This window comes from Dioscorea cayenensis, chromosome 17 (assembly GCF_009730915.1).
Source record: "Dioscorea cayenensis subsp. rotundata cultivar TDr96_F1 chromosome 17, TDr96_F1_v2_PseudoChromosome.rev07_lg8_w22 25.fasta, whole genome shotgun sequence".
Lineage (NCBI taxonomy): Eukaryota > Viridiplantae > Streptophyta > Magnoliopsida > Dioscoreales > Dioscoreaceae > Dioscorea > Dioscorea cayenensis.
Window position 1 is genome coordinate 898,553 of NC_052487.1, and position 24,181 is coordinate 922,733.

Below are 24,181 nucleotides of genomic sequence, written 5' to 3' on the forward strand. Positions count from 1 at the left end.
TGTTACGTACAAGCCGCAAAATGAAGTACAGTTTAACTATTTGTTTATTTTTATTTATTTAAAAATTCAAATATATATTAAAATTTTTATTTATTCCATTAACAAATTCTTATTAATTCCATTAACAAATTCTTTTATGTAAAAATTGTGGACATTGAAGATTTTATATTAGTTGTTATTTTTGGCTTACAAAAATATTATTATTATTCAGTGCATTATTTATACTAGTGTTAGTATAACTAAATTAATTTACATTTATAACATCAATGGATAGATTCTTTATCATTTTTTTCAAGAATAATTTTAGTTTAAGTCATGAATGATACAGTACAAAACTCTATCAAATTAAATTTTTAATGATGTAATTCAAATAATTTATGGTTCATTTATATAGTTATTTAATCAAAAGCGTCAAACTTTAAAGGCAACCTATTTAAATCTCCTAACCTTACTGGCCCTAAGACTAGGGCAATTTTAGTGGGAAACCACGTTATTAAGTAAATTAAAAGTTGATTAATTATTTTGTTAAATTACTATAGAATAATGAGAATTTTATTTTTAATTTATATTTCTAGGAAATTGAGCTTTTTATATGTTATGCCATTGAGTCAAGTCATCTACTTTTATCATCGTTTACTAATAGTTGAAGCTATCGTGATATATCTTTTATATTATTGATGATATTCCCGGTTTTCTAGTTTTTACAAACAAATAAAAATTATGTGGTTTCGTTGATTAAAATTTAATGGTGTTAATGGGTAAGGACAAAATTGTCATTTCATTTGTATAACAATATTTTTTTATTAATTCCTTCCAAAATTCTATAAAAAAACAAAAAACTAAGAAATCCCAAAAATCAAACAAAAATTATGTCTAAAAATCATGAGTAAGTGACAAAAGTTTAACTAAATGGACAATTTTATCACCGCCAAATGAGTTTGAATTAACACCATTAACATGTTTTTGTTCTTTTGTTCCTATTTCACAAAATTGGAAAACCAAGAGATTTTTTTTAAAAAAATTTCTCTATTATTTATATTTTTTATACATACATATTCATTACATATATATATATATGTGTTCTTAATAAAGATAAATATTTGGGACTTTGAAATTTCAAGATATTTAAATTTTTTGATAAAAAAAAATTCTTTTTTAAACTAGTTAAATGATTTAGTATAATAAATCATGTGAGAGGGATATATGTTGCAAAAATCTAAAAATTTAGTTTTTATTTTTAATTCTAGAAAGTAACATTACATTATTTTTAAAATAAACTTTGTTAATATACTCTAAAATGCCTCTTTTTCAAGTCAACAAAAGGGGAAAAATGGAAAAATAAAATAAAATAAAATATATGAAATCTAAGATCCGCATTCCCATTAACCAAAACAGGTAAATGCTTGAAAAAACAAATAAAAATACATTATTAATGTTAGACATGTGTTGTTTGAGTTGATCCACACAACTTCTCATATGGGTTATTTAGTCTCAATATCTCTTACACGTTTTGTATGTTTTTATTTTTATTTTTTAAAGTCAAATATCTTAATTATTACTTTGAGATTGGTTTATATATTTACACTTGTTTTTCACTTTAATATAGTTGTAGTTAATTATCTTTCTAAAATAAATATATGAATGAATAAAAACAAAGAAAGAAGAAGGGTAGTTGAGTGATTAGTTATTAAAAAAGAAGGGATTAATCCATTAAATATTTGTGAAACCAACTAGAATGTAACAAATAAAGATATGATTGATGTAAGCACATGCGACCACAAGAATATAATTAGTAAAACATAGCTTTCATGGTGGGAAACATCAATATCCTTTTCAACTTTTTCCCTCTCATTTCTTTCTAGCTAAACACATGACCATCAACCTATGTAATTGAAAGGAAATTAATTAAAAAACAAAAACAAAAACAAAAGTATAAAATGTGAAACATAAAAAATATTAATATTTTTATTAGTTTGATATATTAGTGCTTGATATATATATATATATATCTATCTATGTTTTTCCTTCACAAAAACTCTCTCCGTGCCTTTCAAGTCATTGACATTTAGAGCTGTAATAATTGCACAATTCTATTATTAATTTACACTATGGAATGCCTTTTCCAAGTTGCCAAGGTCATGATCTCGTTGGTCCAACATGATGTTCTTTATATAAATAAATAATTATTTATATTTGAGGATGGAATTTGTAATAAATAAAGTTTTTATCAGATTATCTTAAGATTCTTTTTTTTATTAAAAATGAATTTTATGAATAAATGATACTAACGAATTAATCAATAGATTAAATTCTTACAAAAAATTATAAGAAATAAAAAATCTCTTTTGTTATTTCTATATTTTACTATTTGATCATATTAAAGTGGAAGATATCGGAGGGGAAAAAATAATAACAATAAATCACATACATTAAAATGAATATCTATATATAAAATAATCAACATATATATGTTGTTATCAAGCATGTTTACAGTCTTGGTAGCATTATTTAGTGGAAACCACTAGAGCTTGCTTGCATGTAGTGTTTAGTGGTCCTTATAAGTTGTGTTAATTTCATCTACTTGGATGTCTTTGTAATAAAGATAAAAATATCATAGAATATAAATGAGAGACAAAAATTATATTTTTTATATTTTAATTCAAATTATTTAATGCAATAATTCATAATTAACTATCAAAAGAGTATGAACGCATAAAACTCAAATTTTCAAAGCTTACATGTCAAAATTTACATGAAGAAAAAATTATAAAAAAATTGTGTAAAAGTTTTTTATTATTCAAGGAAAACAAAATCCAATTAAAAGATAATTATGATGAAAGCCTCCTGATTTATTTTGAGATTATAATTAAACAATATTTTTTTTCGTAATGCATAGCAAGTTTTAAAAATAAACAAAAGTAAGAAGAGCCATGACAAAAAAACATTGAAGCAAAAAAACTAAAAACCATTGAGATTATTATAATTAAACAATAAAGTATATATATATATATATATTTCCAAAAAAAAAAACCAAAAAGAAAAAAAAAGAAGGAACCATGTGGTATGCCAAGCTTTTATGAAGCAAACAAGTGATGAGACTTGTCTTTTTGTTCACCTACTTTATTTATGCCAAACATGTCCCAATTTCCATTCTATTTATTATATAAAATATATATATCCCAATTTTTTTTTTTTAAATAAGAAAGTTTCTCATGTCTTTTTGTTCATAACCATATATCCTCCACAAAATTCTAAAATTATTTGAGCTTTTTTAATTAATGTTAAATAAAAGTGAATGATATATAAATGAATGCACATTTTCCACGTAGATTTATCAAAGTCTTATAAAGAAATAAAGACATATGAATTATTAATCCATATAAAAGTCGTTGATTTTTGTTGTGTAATAATCATCTCACGGAACTAATATATATATATATATATATATATATACAAATCACTAGAACTATATTTGACAATTCCTAAAGACACACAATTGTACCTTAAGTTTAGTAATCTCTTTCTTTAACGAATAAAATTTGATTTTATAGATTACCAAAAAAATATTAAAAAAACAAAAGAGATAAATACTTGATATTTTCGGAATGAATTAGAGTTGGACAAAATTTCATGGGCATTTGTTGATAAAATAAAACTTAATATTTTAAAGATTATGAACCAAATGATCCAATTTATTTTATAAAAATAAAAAAACAACTGAATATATTATAACTATGTTATATTTTTGTATTGTTTTTTTGTTAATTATTAAAATAGTTATATCCGAAGACAAGCTCACTATGTTTTTATTACAAAAATGTCTCTATTTATGCTTTGCATTTACGCATTTACAAGCTTTTAATAGTTGTTTTAATTGTTTCTCCATGCTTAGCGGACCTATTGTTGCACACTCATGACTCTTTTTGTACAGTGTTTTTATTTTAATTAAATAGTAATAATATCCGAGTGATAGGTTTAAAAACAATATAAAATGAGATCTAAACCCATGAGACTTAGAATCTATTTCACTTTGAAAAATAAAATTACAATTTTGTTTCATTTACCATTTATGGACATAATAAAAGAATTCTTCTACTCCTATATTATATTTAATATATCATCAACTTAAAATCTTTATTAATCTCGGGCCTGAAATGGCCCATGGATCAAAGACTCTAGGTCTTTGAGAAAAGTGGGTTGGCCTAGCATGGTGTCGGATTCCAACCCATTTAGAATAGTTCCCAGCCCGCCAGCCCCGACCCAAGAACAATCAGGTTTCCCATCAAAACCAAGGCCCACTGACATTAGAGGTACTCCCAACATTTAAACTAGTAAATATATACATTTTTTCCATTTCTGACGGGCTGGCCCGCACAACCCGAAGCCCAAGGTGGATTGGGTTGGGCTGGCATTTTGCCGATCGAGAAAAAAATGGCGAGCCCTCAGCTTTTGGTTTTGGTGGGCATGGCGGCCCTGCCTCGCCACCCGCTTTTAGCGGTCCCTAATATGTGTCATCCATCATAAATGAAGCAATCTAAAAAGATTTAGAAGAAATAAATGCGTGTCATCAGCATCATAAATCCGTAATAAAAAAGATGAAACAAATCTGTGTCTTTCAGATCATAAATTCATAATCTAAAGGTGAAACAAGTCCGTGTCTTCATCATAGTTATGAAACAACAACATGAAAGCAAAAATGGTATGCCACCATCACAAATGTCAAATGTGCATATGACCATAACAAGTGCAAAAAACAAGTCAGTGTCTTCATCATCATATATGCGTATGAAACAACATAAACGATGAAATAAAGGGTGTGACAACATCACAAATGTCAAATGTGTGTGACCATAACATGTGCAAAAACACTCATCCAGAGATCGATTGGCTCAAAGGGTCGCTTGTGTTGAATTTGAAAAAGTATTCATCCCGGTAACCCACAATGTATCTTGCTAAACCATCCACCATGACCTGTTGTAATGAATGTACTGATAATCAATGATATAAGAATTACAAAGTTTAAATTTAACAAAGAAAAGCACACACCTTTGATCAATGGGAACTAAAGGAGGAGTAATCCAGCCCACCGGCTCCCACTGGTTGTCACCATTACTCCAGAAATTTGATAGCTTGAGAAGTAGGCCAAAAGCTATATGCGCTATACGCTTACATCTCATAAACATGCCACACATGTGCAAAAGGCCTAGTGGTAAAACCGTCACTTTCTCAAAACAATAGACCTTTGTCATATCAGAGTCATCAGATGCGATGAAAACATGCAAACAGCCCTCAAAATCTATGAGATAATTCAGGAAATGGGCTGATTCGTATATCAGTGCATATGAAAATCCTGGTATGAATAGGGACAAGTCAAAGTTATCAACATGATTAAGGCTTGGCAGCAAAAATTCCTTATCCCCAAGCTTTCCTTCAAATCCTAGCAGTATTTGGTAAAGTGATCCATTATAGTTGGAGAACAATCCTTCTCTCGTAGGCACAAGATAATCAGGTGGCGAATCTAATATAATAGTACGCCACCGGTTATGCCTAGAAACAGTATCTGAAACAATGGAGCACATGGTTTTTCAACAGGTAAATCACCTTGGTTCCACTGGATCGTTCAGGCAAAAGGTAAACACGGCCAATGTTTTGATCACTATGCTCCAAAGGAGCGGATATCAATGACAACATGTGCGAGTGGGTTAAAAGTTTTATGGCTAAAGATTGACTGATAAGTTCTCCTACAAAGATTAGGCCATGTGATGATCCTAGGTAGTAGTGCTGACCTTGTAAGAAAGGAGCCAAGAAAGGAAGAGGAATTATTTCTTTGTAAACTATGTCGAAGAAAGCTAACCCCTTTATTATCTTAGTCCGCCTGTCAAGATCCAAAAGGATCAACAACGGACTCTTTCGCCGCGCTTCGGTATTTTTCCAGCCAATTACGGCAAACAGAGCGAAAGTGGACATGATCCACACCGTTGAGGAGCTTGATAGTGAGATTGATAGCTAGTCGCCAAAGTAAGGACCAGTCCCATTGATGGTCATCAAAACAACTGTTCATCTTGATCAATCAATGCATGCAAGTGCTGTAACATATATATATATATATAGCTTAATTAGTTCTGCAAACTGTTCTAACAGATGACACAATTAAACTGGCATGCATAACTGATTGATTATATAATAAGATTTGGTAAAAACATCACCAACATGGAGAGAAGAATACATTTCCAAAAATAAAAACAGGAAACATTGACCAAAGACACATTTTTTCTTTTTGAAGTACTATGAAAGCAAACGGAAACTTCGTGTCATTAAAACACCATTCAATATCTTAATCATATTATAATTCATTGAACAAAGTTTAATTTCAAACATTAAAAGAAGTATTTATACCATAATTTCTAAAAAAGAAGATAACAGGCATTTCAGACAATTAAATAACATTTTGGATTTCCACTATAAAACATCTAAGAAACACAATTAAATGGGTCAATCACCATCACAATCAGAAAACAACTAAGAAACTCAATCATATTGAATATGAAAACAAGGCATCTGCGTTAGCAAGTATTATACTAAGAAATCTCAAATTTTTTATATTTTAATTCAAATTATTTAATGTAATAATTCATAATTAACTATCAAAAGAGTTTGAACCAATGTTGTTTGACCCGGACCGGCCCGGCCGGTTCAACTGGAAAAACCGGGAACCGGCCATGTGGCCGGCCCGGGTATACCCCATTGACCCGGGTATTAAAAAACCCGGTGTTAACCCGGTGACCCGGGCGGTTCAACCGGGAACCGGTTGACCCGGCCGGGTCAATTGGGTCACAATGTTTAATTTTATTTTACAATATTTAATAATTTATTATTATTTTCTTATTAAAAACCACAAAATCATGTATATTTATTAATATTAATTTATAATTTATAATCAATAAATAGAATTACAATATATATATATATATATACCAACAAAAATTAACATTTAAAAAAATAAAAATATATTAATGTATTATGTAAATACTTTCTAAAAAAATTTAATTTATTAAGAAAAATAAAAACAATAAATGAGTGTAATTTTTATTATAAAAAAATATAAAAATTAAAAGTATTCTAATTAAATAAAAAAATATAAGAAAAATTTAAAAACAAAAAATAAAAAAACTCAATTGAGATATAAGAATTAGTGAATTAGATTTCTTATTTATTTTAACAAAAATCAACCAATAAACAAATAAATAAATAAATAACACGAGAGAAGTTTGATAATTATATATTAATATATTAAATTTGTAAATATTTAAAAAAATGTAAAAAAATAAATGATCAAATTAGAAAACTCTCATCGTATATAAAGGTCGTTTTATCGATTTAAATATCAAATTTGAGTAGGGTTTTTATAATATAATTATGGATTTAATATTATATTTGCTTATTATTAATTATTATAATATTTTTTTATATTTAATTATTGACTCGGTTCAACTCGGTTCGAGCCGGTTGAACCCATTGACCCGACCCACTGGCTAGCAGGGTCATTGCCGGGCCAGGGTCCCGACAACCCTTGGTTTGAACACATACAACTCAAATTTTCAAAGCTTACATGTCAAAATTTACATGAAGAAAAAATTATAAAAAAATTGTGTAAAAGTTTTTTATTATTCAAGGAAAACAAAATCCAATTAAAAGATAATTATGATGAAAGCCTCCTGATTTATTTTGAGATTATAATTAAACAATAAAAAAATATATTTTTCGTAATGCATAGCAAGGCTTTTTTTTTTAAATATTGCTTTTTTTTTAAATTAATTACTAAAATAGGTATTTTTAGAATTATTTACGAAATTAGGCATTTTTATTTTTTTAATATTAAATTTTAAATTTTTTTAATAGTTGTGGGTTCCACTGGTTTTTTAATATTAAAATTTTATTTTTTTTAAAAAATCGGCAGGTCCCACTAGTTTTTTAATATTAAAATTTATTTTTTTAAAACTGAGATGGGTCCTACTAGTTTTTTTTAAATTAAAAACAATTTTACACTAAAACCCTTATCATTTCATATAATTTTTACAACTAGTTTTATTCCCACTTCTACTTTCACTAATCCTAACAGATAAAAAAATTATGGGTAATATTCGGTTAAAAAAATTTAAAAAGATAAAAAAATTGTTGTGGTTAAAATTTTTTTATATACATAAAAAAATTAAAATTATCTCCAATAATACATAAAAAAATTAAAAATTATCTCGATATTAGAATAATCAAAGATGTAATTGTTAGGGTAGGTGGAGAGTATTATTGGGGGTTGATGGGATGAATTATTGGTGGCAGTAGCACTCACCCCATTCACAAAGAGCTATTAGATCAAATTTATCATAACCATCCATTTGTTAGGTGGAGGCCTAAAAATTATCTCATAGTAAAAGATGTAATTGTTAGGGTAGGTAGAGAGTATTATCGGGGATTGATGGGAAATGAATTATCGGTGCAGAATAAGACCTCACCCCATTCATAAGAGCCCATTGGATCAAATTGATCATGTACCATCCATTTGTTAGGGTGGAGACTATATAAACCGTCCAAAAGTCTCTTTTTGTGAAAATCTACAGCGAATATCAGTATGAAAGATCCATAAATATTGGAGATAATTTTTAATTTTTATGTATTATTGGAGATAATTTTAATTCTAATGTATATAAAAAATTTTAACCACAATAATTTTTATCTTTTAAATTTTTAACTGAATATTACCCATAATTTTTATCTGTTAGGATTAGTGAAAGTAGAAGTGGGAATAAAAGCTAGTTTAGTAAAAACATTTTTATGAAATGATAAGGGTTTTTAGTGTAAAAATTGTTTTTAATTTAAAAAGCTAGTAGGGACCCATCTCGAGTTTTAAAAAAATAAATTTTAATATTAAAAAAACTAGTGGGACCTGCTGATTTTTAAAAAAATAAAATTTTTAATATTAAAAAACCAGTGGAACCCTACAACTATTAAAAAAAATTTAAAATTTAATATTAAAAAAATAAAAAAATGCCTAATTTGGTAAATAATTCTAAAAAAATACCTATTTTTAGTAATTAATTTAAAAAAAGCAATATTTTAAAAAGCCGCATAGCAAGTGTTAAATAAACAAAGTAAGAAGAGCCATGACAAAAACATTGAAGCAAAAACTAAAACCATTGAGATTATTATAATTAAACAATAAAGTATATATATATATATATTTCCAAAAAAAAAACCAAAAAGAAAAAAAAAGAAGGAACCATGTGGTATGCCAAGCTTTTATGAAGCAAACAAGTGATGAGACTTGTCTTTTTGTTCACCTACTTTATTTATGCCAAACATGTCCCAATTTCCATTCTATTTATTATATAAAATATATATATCCCAACTTTTTTTTTTTTTAAATAAGAAAGTTTCTCATGTCTTTTTGTTCATAACCATATATCCTCCACAAAATTCTAAAATTATTTGAGTTTTTTTAATTAATGTTAAATAAAAGTGAATGATATAAATGAATGCACATTTTCCATGTAGATTTATCAAAGTCTTATAAAGAAATAAAGACATATGAATTATTAATCCATATAAAAGTCGTTGATTTTTGTTGTGTAATAATCATCTCACGGAACTAATATATATATATATATATATACATCCAAATCACTAGAACTATATTTGACAATTCCTAAAGACACACAATTGTACCTTAAGTTTAGTAATCTCTTTCTTTAACGAATAAAATTTGATTTTATAGATTACCAAAAAAATATTAAAAAAACAAAAGAGATAAATACTTGATATTTTCGGAATGAATTAGAGTTGGACAAAATTTCATGGGCATTTGTTGATAAAATAAAACTTAATATTTTAAAGATTATGAACCAAATGATCCAATTTATTTTGTAAAAATAAAAAAAAACAACTGAATATATTATAACTATGTTATATTTTTGTATTGTTTTTTTGTTAATTATTAAAATAGTTATATCCGAAGACAAGCTCACTATGTTTTATTACAAAATGTCTCTATTTATGCTTTGCATTTACGCATTTACAAGCTTTTAATAGTTGTTTTAATTGTTTCTCCATGCTTAGCGGACCTATTGTTGCACACTCATGACTCTTTTGTACAGTGTTTTATTTTAATTAAATAGTAATAATATCCAGTGATAGGTTTAAAAAAAAAACAATATAAAATGAGATCTAAACCCATGAGACTTAGAATCTATTTCACTTTGAAAAATAAAATTACAATTTTGTTTCATTTACCATTTATGGACATAATAAAGAATTCTTCTACTCCTATATTATATTTAATATATCATCAACTTAAAATCTTTATTAATCTCGGGCCTGAAATGGCCCATGGATCAAAGACTCTAGGTCTTTGAGAAAAGTGGGTTGGCCTAGCATGGTGTTGGATTCCAACCCATTTAGAATAGTTACCAGCCCGCCAGCCCCGACCCAAGAACAATCAGGTTTCCCATCAAAACCAAGGCCCACTGACATTAGAGGTACTCCCAACATTTAAACTAGTAAATATATACATTTTTTCCATTTCTGACGGGCTGGCCCGCACAACCCGAAGCCCAAGGTGGATTGGGTTGGGCTGGCATTTTGCCAGTCAGAAAAAATGGCGGGCCTGGCTTTGGTTTTGGTGGGCCGTGGCCGGCCTGCCTCGCCACCCAGTTTTGACAGGTCTAATATGTGTCATCTGTCATAAATGAGCAATCTAAAAGATTTAGAAGAAATAAATCTGTGTCTATCACATCATAAATCCGTAATAAAAAAGATGAAACAAATCTGTGTCTTTCAGATCATAAATTCGTAATCTAAAGGTGAAACAAGTCCGTGTCTTCATCATAGTTATGAAACAACAACATGAAATAAAAAAAAAAAAAAATGGTATACCACCATCACAAATGTCAAATGTGCATATGACCATAACAAGTGCAAAAAACAAGTCAGTGTCTTCATCATCATATATGCGTATGAAACAACATAAACGATGAAATAAAGGGTGTGACAACATCACAAATGTCAAATGTGTGTGACCATAACATGTGCAAAAACTCTCATCCAGAGATCAGTGGCTCAAGGCTGCTTGTGTTGAATTTGAAAAAGTATTCATCCCGGTAACCCACAATGTATCTTGCTAAACCATCCACCATGACCTGTTGTAATGAATGTACTGATAATCAATGATATAAGAATTACAAAGTTTAAATTTAACAAATAAAAACACACACCTTTGATCAATGGGAACTAAAGGAGGAGTAATCCAGGCCACCGGCTCCCACTGGTTGTCACCATTACTCCAGAAATTTGATAGCTTGAGAAGTAGGCCAAAAGCTATATGCGCTATACGCTTACATCTCATAAACATGCCACACATGTGCAAAAGTCCTAATGGTAAAACCGTCACTTTCTCAAAACAATAGACCTGCGTCTTATCAGAGTCATCAGATGCGATGAAAACATGCAAACAGCCCTCAAAATCTATGAGATAATTCAGGAAATGGGCTGATTCGTATTCCAGTGCATATGAAAATCCTGGTATGAATAGGGACAAGTCAAAGTTATCACCATGATTAAGGCTTGGCAGCAAAAATTCCTTATCCCCAAGCTTTCCTTCAAATCCTAGCAGTATTTGGTAAAGTGATCCATTATAGTTGGAGAACAATCCTTCTCTCGTAGGCACAAGATAATCAGGTGGCGAATCTAATATAATAGTACGCCACCGGTTATGCCTAGTAACAGTATCTAAAACAATGGAGTACACAAGAGTCCTGTTGTGGTTTTTCAACAGGTAAATCACCTTGGTTCCACTGGATCGTTCAGGCAAAAGGTAAACACGGCCAATGTTTTGATCACTATGCTCCAAAGGAGCGGATATCAATGACAACATGTGCGAGTGGGTTTACAAGTTTTATAGCTAAAGATTGACTGATAAGTTCTCCTACAAAGCTTAGGCCATGTGATGATCCTAGGTAATAGTGCTGACCTTGTAAGAAAGGAGCCAAGAAAGGAAGAGGAATTATTTCTTTGTAAACTATGTCGAAGAAAACTAACCCCTTTATTATCTTAGTCCGCCTGTCAAGATCCAAAAGGATCAACAACGGACTCTTTCGCCGCGCTTCGGTATTTTTCCCGCCAATTATGGCAAACAGAGCGAAAGTGGACATGATCCACACCGTTGAGGAGCTTGACAGTGAGATTGATAGCTAGTCGCCAAAGTAAGGACCAGTCCCATTGATGGTCATCAAAACAACTGTTCATCTTGATCAATCAATGCATGCAAGTGTTGTAACATATATATATATATAGCTTAATTAGTTCTGCAAACTGTTCTAACAGATGACACAATTAAACTGGCATGCATAACTGATTGATTATATAATAAGATTTGGTAAAAACATCACCAACATGGAGAGAAGAATACATTTCCAAAAATAAAAACAGGAAACATTGACCAAAGACACATTTTTTTTTTTTGAAGTACTATGAAAGCAAACGGAAACTTCGTGTCATTAAAACACCATTCATTATCTTAATCATATTATAATTCACTGAACGAAGTTTAATTTCAAACATTAAAAGAAGTATTTATACCATAATTTCTAAAAAAGAAGATAACAGGCATTTCGGGCAATTAAAAAACATTTTGGATTTCCACTATAAAACATCTAAGAAACACAATTAAATGGATCAATCACCATCACAATCAGAAAACAACTAAGAAACTCAATCACATCGAATATGAAAACAAGGCATCTGCGTTAGCAAGTATTATACTAAGAAATCTCAAATTTTTAAAGATTTTATAAGTCAGGTTGCAACAAATATATATGTAATTCACATGTTCATCATCAAAATAGAATAAGAAAAAACTTTTATAATTTTTTTTAGTGTCTTTTTTGTAAATTTAGAACAGGTAATCTTGTATAAACAGGTGAAGCAGACAAGATAGGAACTCAGAGTAAGTATCAAATGAATTCTCAACTACATGAGCACATACTGATTTTGGTCAAGAAAGATTCAGAATGCAAGCTAGTGAAAATTTTATTTTTTGCTTAACACAACTTACCCCCATTTGTTTCTCTGATTGACAGTCACACATTTGGAAACACTGATACTAACACTCTTGAGCAAGCTCCGAGTGTTGAAGTTTGACATATTTTGGCCATTTTCTATTGCCTCGTCATGCTCTGAATCCTTGCTTTGCCGTGACCTTGTAAGGCTTTTGAGGCTGGTGCAAGGCACAAAGCTATTAGATGCACATACTCTCTGGAAAGGTGAACTCCCAACATGAATAAGATTAAATCCATTTTTTGAAAATAATGATTCCAACCACAAGTCTATAAAGCTCAACAATTTGAAAAGAAAGTAAAAGACTTTGAGAGTGTGACAGAGAACTTGAAGACCTGTATGATCAAGTCCTGGACACCTACCTGGGTAGAGAGGCATGTTGTCGTGGAAGTGGACTGCTTCTTTCACCTTTGCCATAGTGCTCTTCTAGCTGAGTGAATCACCTCTTAAAGCGATCACCTCCACTGAAATTGAAAAACGAGGTTCAGTCATAGAAATTCACTCAGAATATTTATTGCAGCAAATTGTCAATTTGTTAAACCTGGATCTATTGATGGAAAACAGATTCCCCCAAGTTCCTTGATAATTTATAGGCTGGTATGTGCAAGTAGACGAGAACAAGGACATCAATCTTTTTTTTAAAAAAAAGAAAAAGAAAAAGAATAAATACAAATATTGTGTATGAAATTGGTTTGGAAAGAGAACCTGGGGTATTCAAAACTATTCTGCTCAGTACCTTGAAGATACTCCTTGCAGCATCTGAGGATGATACTCAAGCAACTGTTTATGTTAAAGAGGTTCATTATAAGTCAAATATGCAATTAGTAGGACCGACAACAATATGGCATTTAATCAGACCACCTGATACATTAAGTCCCTTGCATTGTCTCTTGTCAATCTACTCCTCTCAAATTCAAACTCAAGTTTTGAGATGGGCTGTGTAGGTGTTTCACATTCTACATTCACCAATCCATAAAAGTATGGATAAAAAAAAATGCAAATAATGAATAATCTATGCAAATAATGCAAATAAATAAAATAAAAGTATAGATCAAATTTGTAAAAAAATGCAAATAATGAATAAGCTTTGCAAGTATAAATAAAAACCTAAAATTCACACAGAAGAATAAGCTGGCAGTGCCTGAATAATACCTTTTCTGCAGTAGGTCGATCTTTAGGGCCAAAAGCTAGTAGACGGAAGCAGAGAGTCAAGGGATCCGCATGAGGAAACTTCTGCAAGAAAGGAACTGGTGGTTTTTTTCCTCATGTTGCTCAGGTACCTCTTAGTTTTCTCATTCCAAATCTGTATATGATATGAACCATGGAAATACCAAAAATAAACTTTCGACATAATTTAGTCACGCTGAATGCATCGAGACAGAGAGTGACTAAATGAGAGAGTTAGCTGACCCTTCCTATGGATTCAGCTGAAGGAGTGCCCAGCAAATGGTCATGAGATCCAATTGATGCACCACATTTTTGCCAGGAAATAATAACTTGCCTGTTAGCATTTCAGCAAAATAATGCGTCCTCTGCTCCATATATCAATTGTAGGTGTATACTGCAAAATATGATACATGATGAGAATGTATAGTAAGCATAAAAAATACATAATCCATTGATGCTTTAGGTTATGATGGACTCATGTGACCAGAAACTTCTATATATTTGCCAGGATTTAAATAAATTTGCCATGGTGCAATTCAAAGATTTCCCCAAGCTCGAAATTGTGAATTCTAAAGTCTGATAAACATCAAGTGTTCACTAATTCTATTAAGTATGTGCATCACCAAATGTAAACCATGAGACCTCTCTGCTTTATCTATTGCTCAAAAGTGGAAAATTTAGGAAAATAGAATGGCTATCAGGAACAGTATATGCAATATTTGCAGGAAATTATGTATAGCACAACTTGTAGAAAAAAGAGCCACATAATTCAGGTGCATGATACCACCTTGTTGCTGCATAATCCTTCAACAACAAAGAAATAGTATGCCAAGAGACAGGATTAGATGGCATAAAAAAGGGTAAAATTCTACCTGACCAGCACCAAAATAAACAATAGTTATAATATTGCAGAAAGAAAGAGATTTATTTACAGTCCCAAAAATTGCGGATGGTGCATCATTTATAGGCAAGAAAGTCACAAATTTTGAATTTGCAATCTGAGTCAGCAAGTATGTTTTTTGGCTTCAAGTTTCGGTGGAAAACATTAATTTGCTGCAACATATTAATAATATATTAATCATTATAGCCTCGAGAAGATGCATTAGGAGTACAAAGTAATCAAGAAAAAATGTTCAACCTGCATGAATGTATTTTAGGCTCTTAGTAACTGGTACAGAGAAAACTGGTGGTGTACAGGTGTGAGATCATTATTAGTTTCTATTATTTGGTGGAGATCAGATTCCATCAGCTCAAAAACATCACAAATATCTTTAAATTCTGTCAATGATGGAGGAAGCAGTATATGCTTTAACTGCACAATATCAGGATGGCAGAGAAGCATGAGAAGTTTGATTTTCTCTTAGAATGTGTGTGGCATCTGAAATATGCTGAAATACATCGTTGGTCTTCCTGATTGCCACTCTCTCCCCAACCACTCCATAGCTGCCCTTGCCAATCACCTCTTGTATTTGGTATTAACTTGCTTCACCATTCTCAGGGAAGAAATCCTTGTCAAGCATTCTGTGTTATTTGAGAAAGCAAGAAAAATGACCACTAAAAGTATAAAAGGAAAGTGAAAAATCATACATAAATTGGAAGTTTTAGCTTTAAAGAAGATCAATTGAAGAAATAACAGGCTACTTTCTAGATATCATTTTATATTTCATAGCCGGGAAAGAGAATCATATTAAACTAAAAAAAAGACAATAGCCACATCGGCTTGCTTGAGACAGTGATCAAAAGTGAGAATAATTAGGATTCTAGAGTATGATAATCGTGTTGGCAAAAAAACAATCAAATACTCACATGAACACAAGATAGGACATATCAAAAGAATAATCAAGGAAAAAACAAAAATATTTAGACAGAATTCCAATCAATCAAATCTCAAATGAATCGGTAAAAAGCAAGACAGCATAGAAGAACAAAGTCAAAAAGGTAACAATGAACAAACAAGGATCTAATTGATCAACTCAACCTCTTCTCACAACCAAATCCAATTCAAAAACAAAAACAAAGATAAATGATGCCCAGCAAAGAGATACAAGAAGGAATCTCAATTTACAATCACATGTTAATGATCAATAACAAGTCCAGTAAAGCAGGCTTAAAATTTTTTGCTGAAAAAAAAAACCTCAAAATAATCAACCGCACCACCTCTTCATAAACCCCCAGGAAAGCAGCCAATGAAGGAACAAAATCCAAGACTACACGTTGGGCATAACAATGAAAACAAGAGGAGCTTAAAAACACGCGTCATTTCACAGAACCACCAACAAAGATATCAATCTGAGAGCTATACAAAATGATGAAAATAACATAAAAAAATACATTACCTACAGCACGACTTAAGGGTAAAAATGTGTTTTTCAATGAGTGCGCAGATTGGACAGCGTCAAACAATAAATGATATAAAAAACAGAGCTCTATAAGCAACATTTCTCACAACCATAAAACAAAAAAGATAAAAAAAAAAAAAGGGAGAAAAAACCGGACCTTTGAGAGATGGAGGAGATAACCTTGTATGGATTAATGGTGGCCATGGAGATTAGACTAGCAACATTACTCATTTTTTTCAGCATTATCTTGCTTTGCCTGGTACTATGTGATCCATTCATTTATCAAGATGGCGTGAAGGTGGGATGAAAGGGGGACTACAAGATTGAATTTAAAATTGCAACAGACCCACATAAATATACGAGGTAAAGGACCCAATTCAATTTATAAAAACAATATGCTAGCTTTGTGCAACAACAACTAATTCTTTTATATCCAATGCAATCCCCCGAAGTTCATCCAATCATGAGCTCTTCTCCCATGAATACCAAATGAAAAAAATAGGGAATCACTAAATACGCATTTACAAACAAAATCCAACCAATCATTAAGCTTACCATTACTGTGTCTTTTAGTCCTGATCAATTTCTCAGGCGATCTAGGGCAAGCCAAATGCTCCTGACTCAACCAAAATGATTAACATTTAAAAATCATATGTGTGTGTGTGTGTGTGTAAAGAAAATTAGCAAAGATGGGGATTCCAAGATGCCAACTTTTATGTTATTGAATTCGATACCGTTCAAAATCTGCTGCCCATCCAGCATTACATAGTCAGGCATGCTGAAGAAAAACACCAAAAATCACAAATTTCTGAGAAAAAAGAAATAAGATCTGAGGCTCACCCGAAGAAATCTTGGCTGAGGATGCAATCCCTATCCTCAGCATTGAGGGTCAAGGCGAGTGAGTAATTTGATGGTTACTTCAGCATCCCCCAAATTTGTATATTGATTTATTTTAAAAAAGAAATCCATTTTCAAGTGATGTTTTATCTTCATCTAATACCTAGAGAGGGACAAAAGCATTCAATGTTATTCAGGCAACATGAAGGCCAGCCATTTTACTGCTGCTACTAAAAAGTAGCTACCGGAGGCAGCACGGTAAATGTTTGGCTAGAATCAGAAATAAACATATATAACACATTGCCTTCATAAACAGATAATCAATAGCAAACAATTTAATCCAAAGTTCATCAAAGCTAATAACCAGTTAGAACTAGATGAATCAAACTATAGTATAGCAAATATTGAACACATATAACTCTAATGAATTATAGATTAAAACCGACAAAGTAATCGTCAGTCAGGCAATTAGCAATAAAGAGATCAATCAGTAACACTCACACACAGAGGAAAAAAAGAATTTTTTACCTGTAGAGGAAAGTATGTTCATGGAGCCCTACAACAAGAGTAGAAGCCCCAATTTAATCCAGCAGGGACATCAAAGAAGGCCCTTGCTCAGCTTTAAGTGACAAAGACCTCGACTTTTGCCTGTAATCCAATCTACAAGAGGCAAGCAAGCAACTTTAACAAGAATATTCACCAATAAGATTGAAATCAATGGATTTCTCACCTTATGCTGCAGCTCCTCTCCAACTAGACCCAAATCCTGCAAGATTCACGAGACACAACAATACATACACCAAACCAGCAAATAGCCTTGATTGATGAACGAAAACAAGTACAAATTACAAGTAAGATCAAGGGAAAACTCCCGGTGATCTCAACCTACGGATCAGGAACCAAAGACACTGCTGAAAAGAAAAGGGAAAAGAGGAAAGAGCGTGAACTTCCTCTCTGATTCAGAATGCCCATCTAGAGAGAATTGAAACCCTTGGCTAATGTATTTATATATACTGCTTCTTCTGTGCAATTACCCAAACACCCTCAAGCTCCTCAAATAACTAAATAACTAACATGGGCACTTAACGTCTTTTCTCCATCCAATCAGACTCATTTCTTTCCTCAACTTCTTTATTTTCTGCAAACATAACAACATGGCTCTGCTGGTCTGTAACACCTCAGCAATCCCATATTCTTTTTTTCTTTTTTTATAATAAAATAAAAATATGTTGTTACTTTTCTCTCTCTTCCGTCCACTTAATTATAAAATAAATAATTAATGAAAAAAATATAAATATAATTATTTTCCTTTTCAATATTGTTGTAAATTTGCTATTTATTATACATTCATTGGTTTAAAATTTACAAAAGTTATTATTTTTCATCTTTTAATTTGATAACTATTTATTTTGATCTAAAAATTGGATAATATATTTGAATTATATATATATATATATATCCTTTGTTTTACTCCTTTATCCAAAAATTGATATGAATACTATGGGATAATATAATAATTAAAAACAATTATTTTTTTAAGCTCATAAGTAAATAATGACCCCAATTTTAATTAAGAAAATAACATTGTAATATTAGCGATTAAGTTTTATGGGCTAGTCCAATGACAACTATAGTGGTTGCGATTGAGAGGTTTCGAGTTTGGACCTCTTATATTACAATTCATGTTCAGATTCCCTATGAGAGTTCTGTGAGAATCACCTCTCATTATCTTCTTCCCTTCAGGATTGTATGGTAGGGGGTTTATGCCCAAAAGATCAGTCAAGCCACCATAACTAATGCATATCCGTGCCTATTTATTTTTTACTTTGCCGTTTATCGATTTTATAAATATATATATATATATATATATATGAACGATAGTCATAAAATTGTTTAAATAAATAATATTTGAGGTTGGGGAGGAGATCATGAATCTCATGGCTAAACCGATAACATGGGTATTGTTGATTGAAGTCTGGTTGTATGTCTCGATGCTATAGAGACTGGAATATCATGCTGGTGTCGGCAAACGAGCCCATGTTTCGGGTGTGTTTTTTGCGTGTGAGTGGGCTTCCCCACAAGCCGTTGAATTACTTATGGAGCCCGGCCCGACATTGTTTCACGAAGACAAGGCCCATGTTCATCACATTTCACGAAGCCAAAGCCCACAATTACGGAAAGCCGAGTCGCTTACCCACTCGAAACAAATCTCCAAATAATGTTATCTCACTAAATAATGTAAGGAATACTATGTGTACGTAATACAACTAGATAAATGAATAAATAAACTGTGAGGGAGAGAGAGGGTTTGGGATGTGAGTTTAATACCTTGAAATTCAAAATAATGTAGATTTTAATATTTTAATTTCATATATATGAAGTTTGAAATACTCTGTCAATTATCCATGTCATATTTATACAAATGTTTTTGTAGTTTAATTATTTACATTATATTAAAAAATTGTTTTGCTTTTTTTTAAAACGTTAATAATAAATATTGGTATTTAAGTTTCACAAAATAATAAATTAGTATTGTAAGATATATGGGCAACAATATCACTAGAACATCATCAAATAATTATTCATATCAACATTTGCTCAGTTAAAAAAAAAGTACAAAATCAAATCAAATTTGAATATTTGCTAAATGACATGTTCTGCTTTAAGTAACTTAAAAAAACACTAAAAAAAGAAAAATCTACTAAAAATATTTGAATAGTTAACTTTGTCTAAAGCTACCATGGGTTAACATCTACAAATAATGGTTGTTTTGCTTGATGATAAATGTTGTACAACGAAATCAATGGTCTAATGCTTCTGTCTCTTATGTTGTAGCTGCCTAAGTCACTGTATCCATAAATGTGACTTGTATAAATATTATCATCACTGAAATAAATAATATTATTTTTTGTCTTATCTTCCATTGCATGATTAGAGCTTAAAAACAGAACATGGTCATTTATGCTTTTTAGCTCAACAAATTGATTCTCTTCTTGATTCAGCTTAAATAGCATGAAACGTTTTGCACGATATTTGTTTATAGTATTCAAGCCATTTGGGTAATACTTCCTAAAACCATCATTGTCATTGTCTTGATCTAAATCATCCTCCAAACCATCCTCGTCATTTACACCATTTGGGTAATAATTCCTAAAATCATTGCTTTGATCAACATCATTCTCTACATCATCCTCGTTGTTGTTGCCTGTATTGTAATCAACGGGGTGAATAATCTTATAAACAAGTAGTAAATCTCCCATGAAATCTACCAAATATTTTCTCTCTTTATGTAAGTTGTCATTGTCAAGAGAAATAATTTCTGTTAACATATTATTCATACCAAATTCAACTCGCCATATTTTACTATACTCTCCAACAACATAAAATGCTTCCTTGTGCCATATGATATCTTCAAGAAAAAAATCGCTCTCTATCATAGTCCATGTCAAGTCACCTGGCTTCCAAAATGCTAATTTTTTCCCAAAGTAAATGGCAATTACAATATAGTCAGAACTTTTGGATGGATCTGCGGATATCACTGCTTTATAAATAAGTTTATCAAGATTTTCTGTGAGCCAACGAGAAAGCAATGGCAATGAAGGTAATTTGACTTGAGTTTTAGAAAAAAGATTTAACAAATTTATATTGAGATTTAGATCTGTCGTAATTAACCAGCCATGTGAAGAACCAACACAACGCCTTCCGTGTAACTCAGGTATCTCTATTTGATAAACTTTCTCCTCTAATGGATCAAAAAACCTTGGGGAATCAATATAAAAAAAAAAGCAACCAAGGAAGTTGTTTTTTAGGGGAGTGAAATCTCTCTTTTGCCACCTCAAACCAATGTGAGCACACCGCACCAAATCGAATATAATCCGAAAATGAAAGGAACTTTGTTATCTCTTGCAACATGTCTCTCGGAAGATTTGCATAATCTGCCATAGTTCCTGTAGGTTCAATAAAGAAGGAAAATTATGATGATGCTTTCATGATTTTAATAAAAATGATAATGTTAATTTGGATCATTGAATTCTAATGGAGGTAGGGTATGTATATTTTATCTCTAGTTTATACATATGGTTTATTAGATTTAGATGTTATAATTCTATATATAATTCTGATTTTTTTTTATTAGAGAAAATCAGTTGATGTTTATATTTCACATCCTCTAAAGAAAAGTATTACTCTCTGACAAAAAAAAAAAAAAATTCCCATCAATTGTTCTTAAAAAAATTAACGTATCGTGAAAATCCCAAAACATCATGCAAATTAATTTATATAGTTTGCTTTTATAAAATAATTGCAGTCAAAGCGCACCCTTTCTTATCCAAGCCAATGGCCGCTGATAGCGAAGGACAAATGGTGTGAATTTTTATGAGATCTTTTTTTTGTCATGATGAAAGGAATATATATATATATATATATATATAAAATATAAAATAAAATAAAAATAGATAAAGACAAGCGTACTTTTAATTAAATAGAATCAAAGTAACCAAGCACACTTAAAATAGAGTTCTAAATTGACTTGAGAGAAGCAACAAGTGTTTTTTTTTAAAATTTATTTTTAATTATTTAATCCTAACTAAATTATATTTATTATCACATTACTACTAAAAGTTTTATAAATATTTTATTGTTATTATCTCATTATACACCTATTCCCATCAAATTCTAATCATAATTAAACTTCAACTCACCCAAAATAAATAGATTTTTAAAAGTTTTTATTAAATTTTAGTTTGAAATTATTTTATAAAAAAATCTCTATTTCTCCTTTTAATTTACGTAGGTTTCTTTAATTTTTTTTATTTGATAGATAACAATTTTTTAAGAGAATTTTCAAAACTCATATTTTATGTAATTTGGTTTAGATTTGAATCCTCTAAATTTTAATAACTATCATATATACAAAAGTTCCATTATGCTGAGGGCCGAAATAAAATTTTAGAGGAGCCCTTTCAAAGTTAACCCTTAATCCTCTTGAAACCTCCATTTTTTCTTGCCCTCGATTGGGTGCCGATGAAGGAGGACCTCCTAAAAATTTTAAATTTTTTTAAAAGACTTTGATACCCTTAATTTTTAAATTACCTTGTTTTTATATATTTCTTAGTTATTTGCTTATTTGTTAATTTGTTTATTTATGTTGTGTTTTTTATTTGTGAATTCGCCCTTAGAAGAATTTTTCTCAATAAAATTCTTTGCTATCTAAATTTTATTCGAAGTACAAATAAAATTAGAATTTCTTTGAGCGAGAAAAAACTAATAATTATCTAATTCAAGATTATTATTATCCTATGAATTAAAATATTAGAATAAGTTTACTAATAATATGATAAAGTGATCTTTTGGAGCTCTAGGAGGAATTAGTTTTTAAATAATATATGATATATTTTCAAAAGAAATAAATAATTAATGGTATTTAAGAAAAAAAATGCATCATGGAAATGAAGAAATTGGGGTTTCAAGGCATGAGAAGAAGAGAGATTAGGCCATTAACCCCATAGACAAGCCCTTGATATTTTATAATACACAAATATATAAATAAGAATTAATGGGAAACTTGGACATCTCAATGGTATCGAAGTTTGTGTTTTTCTATTCTAAATAAATCAAATACATAATAATATGGCGGTTATGTCTTTTCAAACTCAACTTTGAATTAGGTTTTTTTATATCAATATAAAAAAAAATTTAAAAAAACATTTAAGCATACATCATGGCATGGAAACGCCCTTGTGTTCTATGATTTTCTGTTATTTTCAATTTTTAAAATTAATAGTAATAACTTATTATGGTTCATGGCCTAACGTTTCTTGTTTTTTTAATGACAAAACAATAATTTAAATAAATAAATAATAAAATCTTACAATGACTAGTGTACTGGGGCCAAAGTGGTTTTTTTTACAAAAAGCGACAAACACCACAGCACATATTGGTGTCAAGAAACAGATGGATATGAAAGAAATAGACGGATATAGAATCAAGTTAATAAATTCCTCCCTAGAGTTGTTTTCTTTCTCTTCTAATATCATAAATACTATGAATTTATGAAATTTTTGTTGCAATAAAAACAGAACATTAAATAAAAGTAAACCAAGAAAACATACCTTCACTTTGGTATAATAAAAGTTGATGAACCGCACTAAAAAGCGATTGGAAGTGAGATGAAAGAGGAGAAACAAGTGTCCTTTTATTAACTTTTTTTTATTTTTATTATTATCATAACCAAACTCAAATTATAATCATACTAAAATTAAAATTATTATAGATATTCTTTTGTTATTATATTATCTTAATCCAACTCTAACCAAACCCTAATCATAATCATTAATTTAGTTTTTTTAGAAGATTTATTAAAAACGTTGTATTTTGAGATTATTTTATAAATTTCTTTATTTATTCATTTAATTTTCACAATCTTCTTTAAAACTTTTTTATTTAAAAATAACTTTTAAAAAATAATCATCAAGATTTTAATAAACATCAAATAGGCATTTTTCAGAATAAATGTATGTATATTGTATATGGTATCCGCATTAACCGCTAGGCCATTATCACAATCTTGTTTTTATAAATTAATAGTTAATAAAAAAAAATTTACACATTAAAAAACTACTAATAATCCAGTGGTATAATTCGTATGTTCTTGAATAATGCTATACCCATTGAATTGGTGTTCTGAATCTAACCCCACCACCTCTAATTCGTATGTTCTTGAATAATGCTATACC

General features: G+C 30.2%; 1 pseudogene; it reads right to left on the reverse strand.

Annotated features, from left to right (window-relative positions):
- Window positions 1-13,543: 13,543 nt before the first annotated feature.
- LOC120280440 lies at window positions 13,544-18,411 on the reverse strand (annotated as a pseudogene).
- Window positions 18,412-24,181: the final 5,770 nt, after the last annotated feature.